This window comes from Monopterus albus, unplaced genomic scaffold (assembly GCF_001952655.1).
Source record: "Monopterus albus unplaced genomic scaffold, M_albus_1.0 scaffold186.1, whole genome shotgun sequence".
Lineage (NCBI taxonomy): Eukaryota > Metazoa > Chordata > Actinopteri > Synbranchiformes > Synbranchidae > Monopterus > Monopterus albus.
The window spans coordinates 1,120,078-1,128,410 of NW_018128066.1; positions in this window are offsets into that span (position 1 = coordinate 1,120,078).

Consider the following 8,333-nt stretch of genomic DNA (forward strand, 5'->3'; position numbering starts at 1 on the left):
GAGGCGCAGCTGGTGAGAATCAGTGAAGCGGGGCAGGTGTGTCTAATAGTGCAATTAGTGCAAGGGAGCTGACTAGTGTGAGGGAAGGAAAAGAGGAAGGTGCCGCCGGGCAAACCTGACACATCTTGGCTTAGTTAAAATTGGAACTGATATTCGAATGCCATTGTTTCCCCCTTCATAAGCATTTGTATTGACATGTAATATCTGATATGTTCCTCTAAAAACTGCCAAAATTGTTCCTATTATCTCATAAATAAATGCAACCAAACATAAATATCTATCCCACTCTCTCCTTCTCTGTATTACATCCAATAGCTGAGATGTCAGTGCCATCTCCAAAGTGACTGAATAGAAGCAGTATGTGGTGTGACAACCACCCTGGGTCACAGCTCCCCATTTCAACAAATGGGCAGGCCTTATTGGCAGGGTTTGGGGGCTGTGGGGTGCAGGGCAAAGACGATATTGACAGGATCATTTACATGTCTGTCAAGTCACAGGCAGGAGAGTGGCTGAAGGGGAGTTACAAGGGAATAGATGGGATGTGATGGCTTCTATAATTCCCCAGCTCCAGGCCTGATCATTCGGAGGTGCTGTGCAGAATGATCATCCTCTGGCTGTGGCTGGATAGAGAGCAAGTGACGATTTGTGTGAGCTCAATGTGACTCCTCTGTAAACTCAGCCAGAACTACTTTTCTCCCTTGTTAGCTCATTAACTGCTGTTGTCGAGAATTGGCAGGATTCATCAATCACAAAATAAATATCACAGTTTTGTCAATTTATTTTTGATTTTTAGCTTTTGTTGCTACAGACATCCCTAAACCAGTGTTTGCCAGTAACAATAACAAAGGAAATACTAGCTTTATGTAGCATATATAATTTGTTTTTATTTGGAGTAGAGAATATAGGACCTCAAAGTGTTTGCCATGCAGGAAAATTGAGTTTTTATTAGCGACATAAAGGAGATGTCATAAATTGGAAACTGTGGTTTGGTTTATCACTTGTAAAACATTGGTCAGATAAGTATGACTGTACATCATTTTATATGGCATTGTTTTCCTTTGTTGCTACTTAAAATTGTATTGGATCCATGGCTGTCATTTCTGTAGCTCAACAGAAAACCTAAATTGTTTCTGTTGTATGCCTGTTATTTTTCTGTCCTAATGCATGCAAGACTTGGTAAAGGATCTGTTAGTGTAATTTCTTAAGTGTACAGTTTCATCTGAATTCTCATTTTTAAATCTTACATTGTTTCTAATTTTAAAGCCCTACAGAACTGATGCATGTCTAAGTTTTCACTGTGAGGCTAGGTTAAGTAAGGTTAAGGTTAAGTAATTGTAAACTATGACATTTTAAAAGTCACTGGCTGCAAGAGACATGGACACATTAGGTCATTCAAGGCTATCAGACTGAAATTCACTCTATCCATGACAAAATTTTAGGCTGATGGACAGATATGTTATGATTTTAGAGTGCAACACCAAGCATCTCATGTAGTTTCTACCAAAGTTCTTCAAATATACTGGACCACTGAAAATATTCAAGATTCAAGATTTTTATTTGCCATTTATGCATAAACAGACAGTCTAGGCATATAGAAATTCTTGTGCAGCTCACCTTTGGAGTCAGGTAAGGAGTCAAAAGCCAGAAAGAACACTTAGTCTTAAAATAAAAAAGTTACATATGATGTTACGTATGATAATGGATTTTCTGAAAATGCGAGGAACTACTGCTTGAGTTAAAGACAGGTTGAAGAGAGTCTGTATACACACTAGCTAGTTAATCCTAAATATACCTAAATATTAAAAATTACTTAGGCTAATATATCCTACATAGTTATTTTCTTGGGTAAAATCACAGAGTATTGTCATCTAGCTGTCAATAACTTTAGAATCCGAATCAAAATCAGAATAGCAGATACAGACAGGTAACAAATTAAAGGAAAAAACAACACAGTGGGAGATATTTAATATACCTGTCACCTAAATCACCATCAGGCACAAAAAAATATGGCGGCCGGGCAATCTTAAATTTTATGATGTATTTAACACTGATGATGTAAATGAGCACAACTGCAGCAGTGTTAATTTGAATACACCACTTTGGATCTGCTGCCTGAAGGCTGTTGCGCACTGGTGGACTGAGATGAAGTGTATCTAAGTTTACAGTGACTGAACTTTAATATTGTTGTAGAAATCGATAACTGCATTTCAGAATGGCAGTCACGTAGTCTCCTGCCAGTCAAATACTCATTTTTGCTCAGTATCTAAAGTATGGTTTGACCTGAATACTTGTAAAAGGTCCTCACATTTTCCCCTGGCAAGTAATGTAATTTACAAATACCCTCTCCCTCCCCAAACCTTTTCTTAAACTCTGATGAGGTGGCAGATGGCAAACAGCTGCTACACTGAGAGCAGGGCCTCAGGTTTTACACCTGCTTTGTCCTGATGTTAAATTTCAGCTGCAATTCCCTTAGTTGCAGCAGTGGCAAATCAGGTGCTGAGGGTATTTGTTTAAATGTCCATTCCCTCCTAGATGGTTGTTGCTTCCCTGAATGGGAATATCATAAAATACATATTGCATGAGACCAAAAGCACAAATTACATTGGCATTGACTCTACAAGTCTCTGAACTCTACTGAAGAAATGAACACCTGCTTCCAAAAGATATCCCCTTAGTTGATGTTTTGATGATGGAGGTGGAGTTGCTGTTTAACACGCTGGCCCAAAATCTCCCATAGGTGTTCAACTGGGTTGAGATCTGGTGATTATGAAAGCCACAAGCATATGATTCACATCATTTTCATACTCATCAAACCATCCAGTGACCCCTCATGTTATGTGGATGGGGGCAGTGTTATCACGAAAAAGACTGTCCTGCTATCCTTTTCTCTGTAAGATGTTTACTGAGTCCTAATGAAAATGTGCCAATACAGAGAGCTAAGTTTTTAAACAAGGTATTACAAGAGCATATAAAAGTATGCAAATATGAAAATAAGGAAATATGAAAAATAAACTATGTATTGATAAAAAGTGTTATATGCAAATCATAGAAGCTTTTAAGAGTATTCAGATTTCAAAATTACTGATTTGAAGACAGTATAAGTTAAAAAAAATCCATCTATATTTGATTTGCAATCCACACTCATTTAGTGCTGTATGAGTACCACAGAGATGAGAACTTGTATCACAACCTGTCTAAGGTGACATTGCTTCCAAATGGTAAAGTACTGAATGATATTGACTGGGTAACTGTTGCTATTTGGTCATATTGGCTTTTAACTGCAGACACTTGAGTGCTGATGAAAAGGGAGCCAGTGTAAGTACGGAGGACACGCTGAGTACTTCCAGGAAACAGAAATCACTCCTCAAGAGCTCTTTCAACATATGCAGAGTAAGCCCAGTCCAGTTGAATGGTTGAACTGCCAGAGAGAATGCAGGCCAGAAACTCTTTTCATCATCAACACCTCTCTGTGTGTTCTTTCTTTGAACTCTACAGGACACACAGCCAAAGGCTAGTCAGGCTTTTAATGGTTAATCAATAGAGCCAAGAGTCCCTGGACTATGTGTCTAGATTTTGGGGGGACTGAACAAAATAACAAGCTAGCATCTATCAGCAAAGGCTGACAAGGAAAAGTCGATACTTTTGTACTTGGGTTCCAGATTGATGGCAGCTGACCATAAGTTATGTGGTGGGCTTTCTGGGCAAAACAGAAAGAGACTAAAGCAGAACAAAAACCGATAGAGACAAGGAAAGAAAGAGATGTTAAGATGGTCAGCTCGTCTTACAAAGAGCTTAACATCTGGAGAGTGACACATGGCAGATCATCATATCATATCATATCACATCATATCATATCACTCCATGAAAAACAAAGTGGCCCCTCTACAGTCCCTCCTTCTCCTGTGGTTCTTACACAGTGTTCTTATTTATTCCATAATAGTGAAGCTTAATTCTCTGTATTGCTCGCCTTTTTATATATATCTGTACAGGGCTTCAGTTTCTTTAAAGGGGGTCACTTGCTTATCCCCAGTGGAACACTGTTTAAAGGGGAAGTTACAACTTGCTGTGTGTGTTGACTTAAAGTCTTAAACTTAAAGTCCACTCAGGTATATACTGTATCTAGTGCGCATAATTTCTTATTTCTGAAAGAGGACCAAACTATTCACATAAAACATATTTGCTGTGTTTTCCCTGTTACTTTTTAGCTGGTATCAAGAACTGGCACTATTAAAAGAAGCTATTGTAGTCAAACTCAAATGGTAGCCTACAGACTGGAGTATGTCTTATACAGCCTAAAGAAGTTATTACAAGCCCCCCCTTTATGATATTTTGACTTCACTTTTGCACAGTGGCAGGCAGTGGTGATGTGTTGTTCTGTAATTTAAAGTCAGTAGCAAAAATTAATGCCACAATTACTAACTAATGAACTATCACTGCAAGATCTTCTTCTTTCTTCTGCTTCTTTCGGCTGTTCCCGTTAGGGGTCACCACAGCGAATCATCTGTTTCCACCTAACTCTATCCTCGGCATCCTCTACTCTCACACAACTATGACTGCAAGATAAATATAGAAAATGTAAGTCTTGTTTTTGATAGTTAAGTACAATTAAGTGGGTACCAATGAAGTACACAAGTCACAACAAACATTGGTTATAATGTGTATACACTGATTTCTTTGTAAAAAAAAAAAAACAACAACAAAAAAAAAACAAAAATAAAGATAAAAAGAAAAGAAATTTCTTGCTGAACAAATTTCATAACATCAAACTTTTTCCATTTAACTCCCACATGGTGGCCCACATGTTGATGGTTTTCATATCATGCTCAATTAAAAAGTATACCTGATGACTGATGATTCCACATTACCTTCCCGCTGTAACACTCAGAAGAAAACACACCTCCTCATTTCTTCTGTTCCAGAGGTGGCAAACAGCACAAAAGCTTCATTGTGATCATCAGATTGTGTGCATCTTGTTTTGACCAGCTGCCATTTAACTACTGTGTGAGGCTGCTTGCCACTTCCAGGCTCTCCTATTTGATCTTGCCCAAGAGACTACCTTATCTACCTGACTCTATGTATATCTGGACACTTGCCATCACACTGTATATCAGCGTCATCCAGCAACAATATGAGTCACATGCGCTACATGGATCATCACTATAGACATGTTCAAAGGCCAGGATTGCTGTTAAGAGACCTAATGGACTCATTTGACTAAAGACTTTTAAAGCCCATTTATCCTGGAAAATGAGAAATAGGCTGAGGATTAGACTCATACTTAAAGAATTGCATGCTGGAGCTTTTCATAATATGCCATCCTCTTTCCGTTTTTATTTTACAGCCATATGAGAGTAGCAAGGGATTTGAGGCATGCTGTCCTCATTTTCAACAAACGATGCAGCTGCATGAACAAAGGATGGAGCTGGAATTATCAATGCAAAGTAACAATGGTATTTTCGTATCACTCAAAACACAATTGAAGCACATGTGCACCCACATAAATACTATGTCTATGTTTGCACATAGAACACATAAACACATCTATGCACTCAATGAGGTACACACTCTTCCAGTCCACAGACACACATCCTCTTACCAAAGCTATTGTTTCCCATTCAGCCCAAGTTGTCCAATCAATAAGACTACGCACAGCTCTTTGCAGCACATTATTAGAATTGAAAGACACTACTATCAGCTTTTGTGTGCTTCAACTGATACCTCTCTCACTTCAAAGTCTAAACAAAGAGACTTGATCATGTCCAGAAGCCAAGTTCTCTTCTTCAAAAAACCAAGGTGGTACACTGCCATCTTGTGAGAGAAAAAAGGCAGACTAACAAGCAGCAGTAACAGCAAATAATGGAAGATTTGCCTGCCTAATGACCATTGCAAATAGCTGGTGGTGAACTGTTGCACATTTTGGTCTTTTAGTCTTTATAACATTGTGTCTGTCACTGTTAAGTATTGCAAATGTAGCCTCATTTGGTGTGACTGCGAAACCACCTGAGCATTCGACCAGACAGAACCACACACACACACAGAGAAAATATACACACATGTAAACATGCATGTGTATGCACAGCCATGATCATAGGTGAGTCAGAAATGTATTAACAGTGTCTTTTCACCAGAATAGAGGCCTTAAGCTGGGATGAAAGGACCACTCTGAACTCTTTTGATGTGCATTAGCATGCTAATAGCTCCTTTCCTTTGTTACCACTCTGATCTGCGAGAATGTCAAGGCTAATCTGCATGATTCCTAATGACAGCAATGGGGTGATAAACACTGTGCGCTGTGTTCTATCTTAAATCAGTGGAGATGGCAGTGGAGGCAGCAGTGCTTTGGAGGATATGTGCTTATCAGATTTCAGACACTGAAAACAGAAAGGAGCATTTTTCAGAATGCCCTTTTATGGATTTCTTTTACCTTTTTGTTTTTATTTTCTATTTTTTCTCTATGATGTCCACAGTCTGAACCTCTAAAGTCCTTTATGGTATCAGTTTTATCATTTACACTATTTCCTCCCCTATATTTATGTCTCTGCCCTCATCTTTTGTCCTCTCTCTTTTGACTGTTTTGGTGAGTAGGCCATGTTAGGATAAAATCAAAACAAGGATTCAAAGGTTTTATTTGTCACATAACAGACAATATGTGATGCAAAATGCAGTGCTGCATACTCTGACGTCTGTGCTGTTAACTGAGTGTGAAAATGAGACAAAAAAATGTACAGGGAAAAAAACAAGTAAAAAAAACACATTTTGTTTTGGGTTTTTGGGTTTTTTGAATTGATACCTGTGCATGTCATTGAGTTCAGTGGGTGTTGTTGCCGAGTTGTACCTACTGTACAAAATACACAAAGTAGGCATTTTTCAAATCTCTGAAAACAGGGTTTTTTGAAAGCCATATTATCCAGACAGAAAAACAAAACAAAACACACTGACCTGGCACATTAGTACTGACAAGGAGAACAACACTTTTGAAAAGTATTGATTTAAGCCTTTGCAGACAGTATACAAGACAGTTTACATGGACTTACAATGAGTAACTGGGTTACAATCAGCATTTCTCTAAAAAGCTAGTTTCTTAGGGAGGAGTAGGGGGATTAGGGAAACCTGATTTCTGCAGCTAGATTTCTCTCGGAGAATGCAGATTTCTTAGCCGTGTATGCGGGTAACTAGGATTCTGTATAAAAAAACAGCCAACTTTAAGCTCACAGACAGGACAACTGACACAGAACCATGAGGGATGATGATTGTTTAACCAATTTTAATAAGTTAAAACACCATATTAGCAAGCTCCTCAAAGAACAATCTGATCCAGACTGTATCACTCCAGGTCTTGTACTTGTATGTTGCCAGATGATTTTATAAATCATCTGAAGCAGGAATTATTGCTCTGAGATGCCATCAATGCTACAGCAGATAAACAGCTAACCATTTTCTCCTTCTATTGTTGACAGAGAAATATGTAAACAGGAACAACTAAATCATTAGTCTGGCTCTATTGAAATAGTATGGAGAGCCAGTGGAGACTAACTACTGTAACTAACAGACTCTTTGACTCGTGCCTTAGCAGATGTTGGCTTTGATGGACAGTTTTGTAGTTTGCTGATTGGAAAAGGAGTAAAAAGAAGAAATTTAGACATGTTCCTACACTTTGGTTATTTCATTTTGAACAGAGATCTTTACAGAGGTTACTACATTGTATGTCAGCATGCAGGCACCCAAACCCACAGTCAGTGTGTATGGTCCACATTAGTAAACATTTTTGGTATTGACAAATGATGAAATATATTTTTAAGTTTAATATAAAAATGAGTCTGGATGTATACTTAACAATTTCTTATTGGTCCCTGAACTGGTTAAAAATATTGCACTTACACTATGAAATAGCATTTTGTATGAATGCCATATAACAGCAGTAAGCAAGGGAGTGTGTGAATTTGTCCATAATTGCAAGAGTAACCAGTCAGCACTAAAGGCTTTGCCAAGTTGTGGAGATAACTTTGTGCTAATGTCAGCTTTGTTGCTCCGCTTTGCCTTCAACTAGAGCCAACAAACAATATCACTTTGATTTTGCATGCATGTCAGCTTTAATCACACCTTAGAGAACATAGTCCAACCTGACAGAGGCGCTTTTAAATTTCATCCAGATCTGCAAGTAAATCAGTTCAATACATTACTTTCATAAATGAATGATTGATATGTGAATTGATGTGTGACTACTGTTTGCTGTCCCTGTCTCTCCCTGAGCATGCCCTTGCCCATAGTCTGTTGGTATATCAGGCTGCAAAAGCCATCAAATTAATGTGCTCTATCAACACCTTATTATCAGG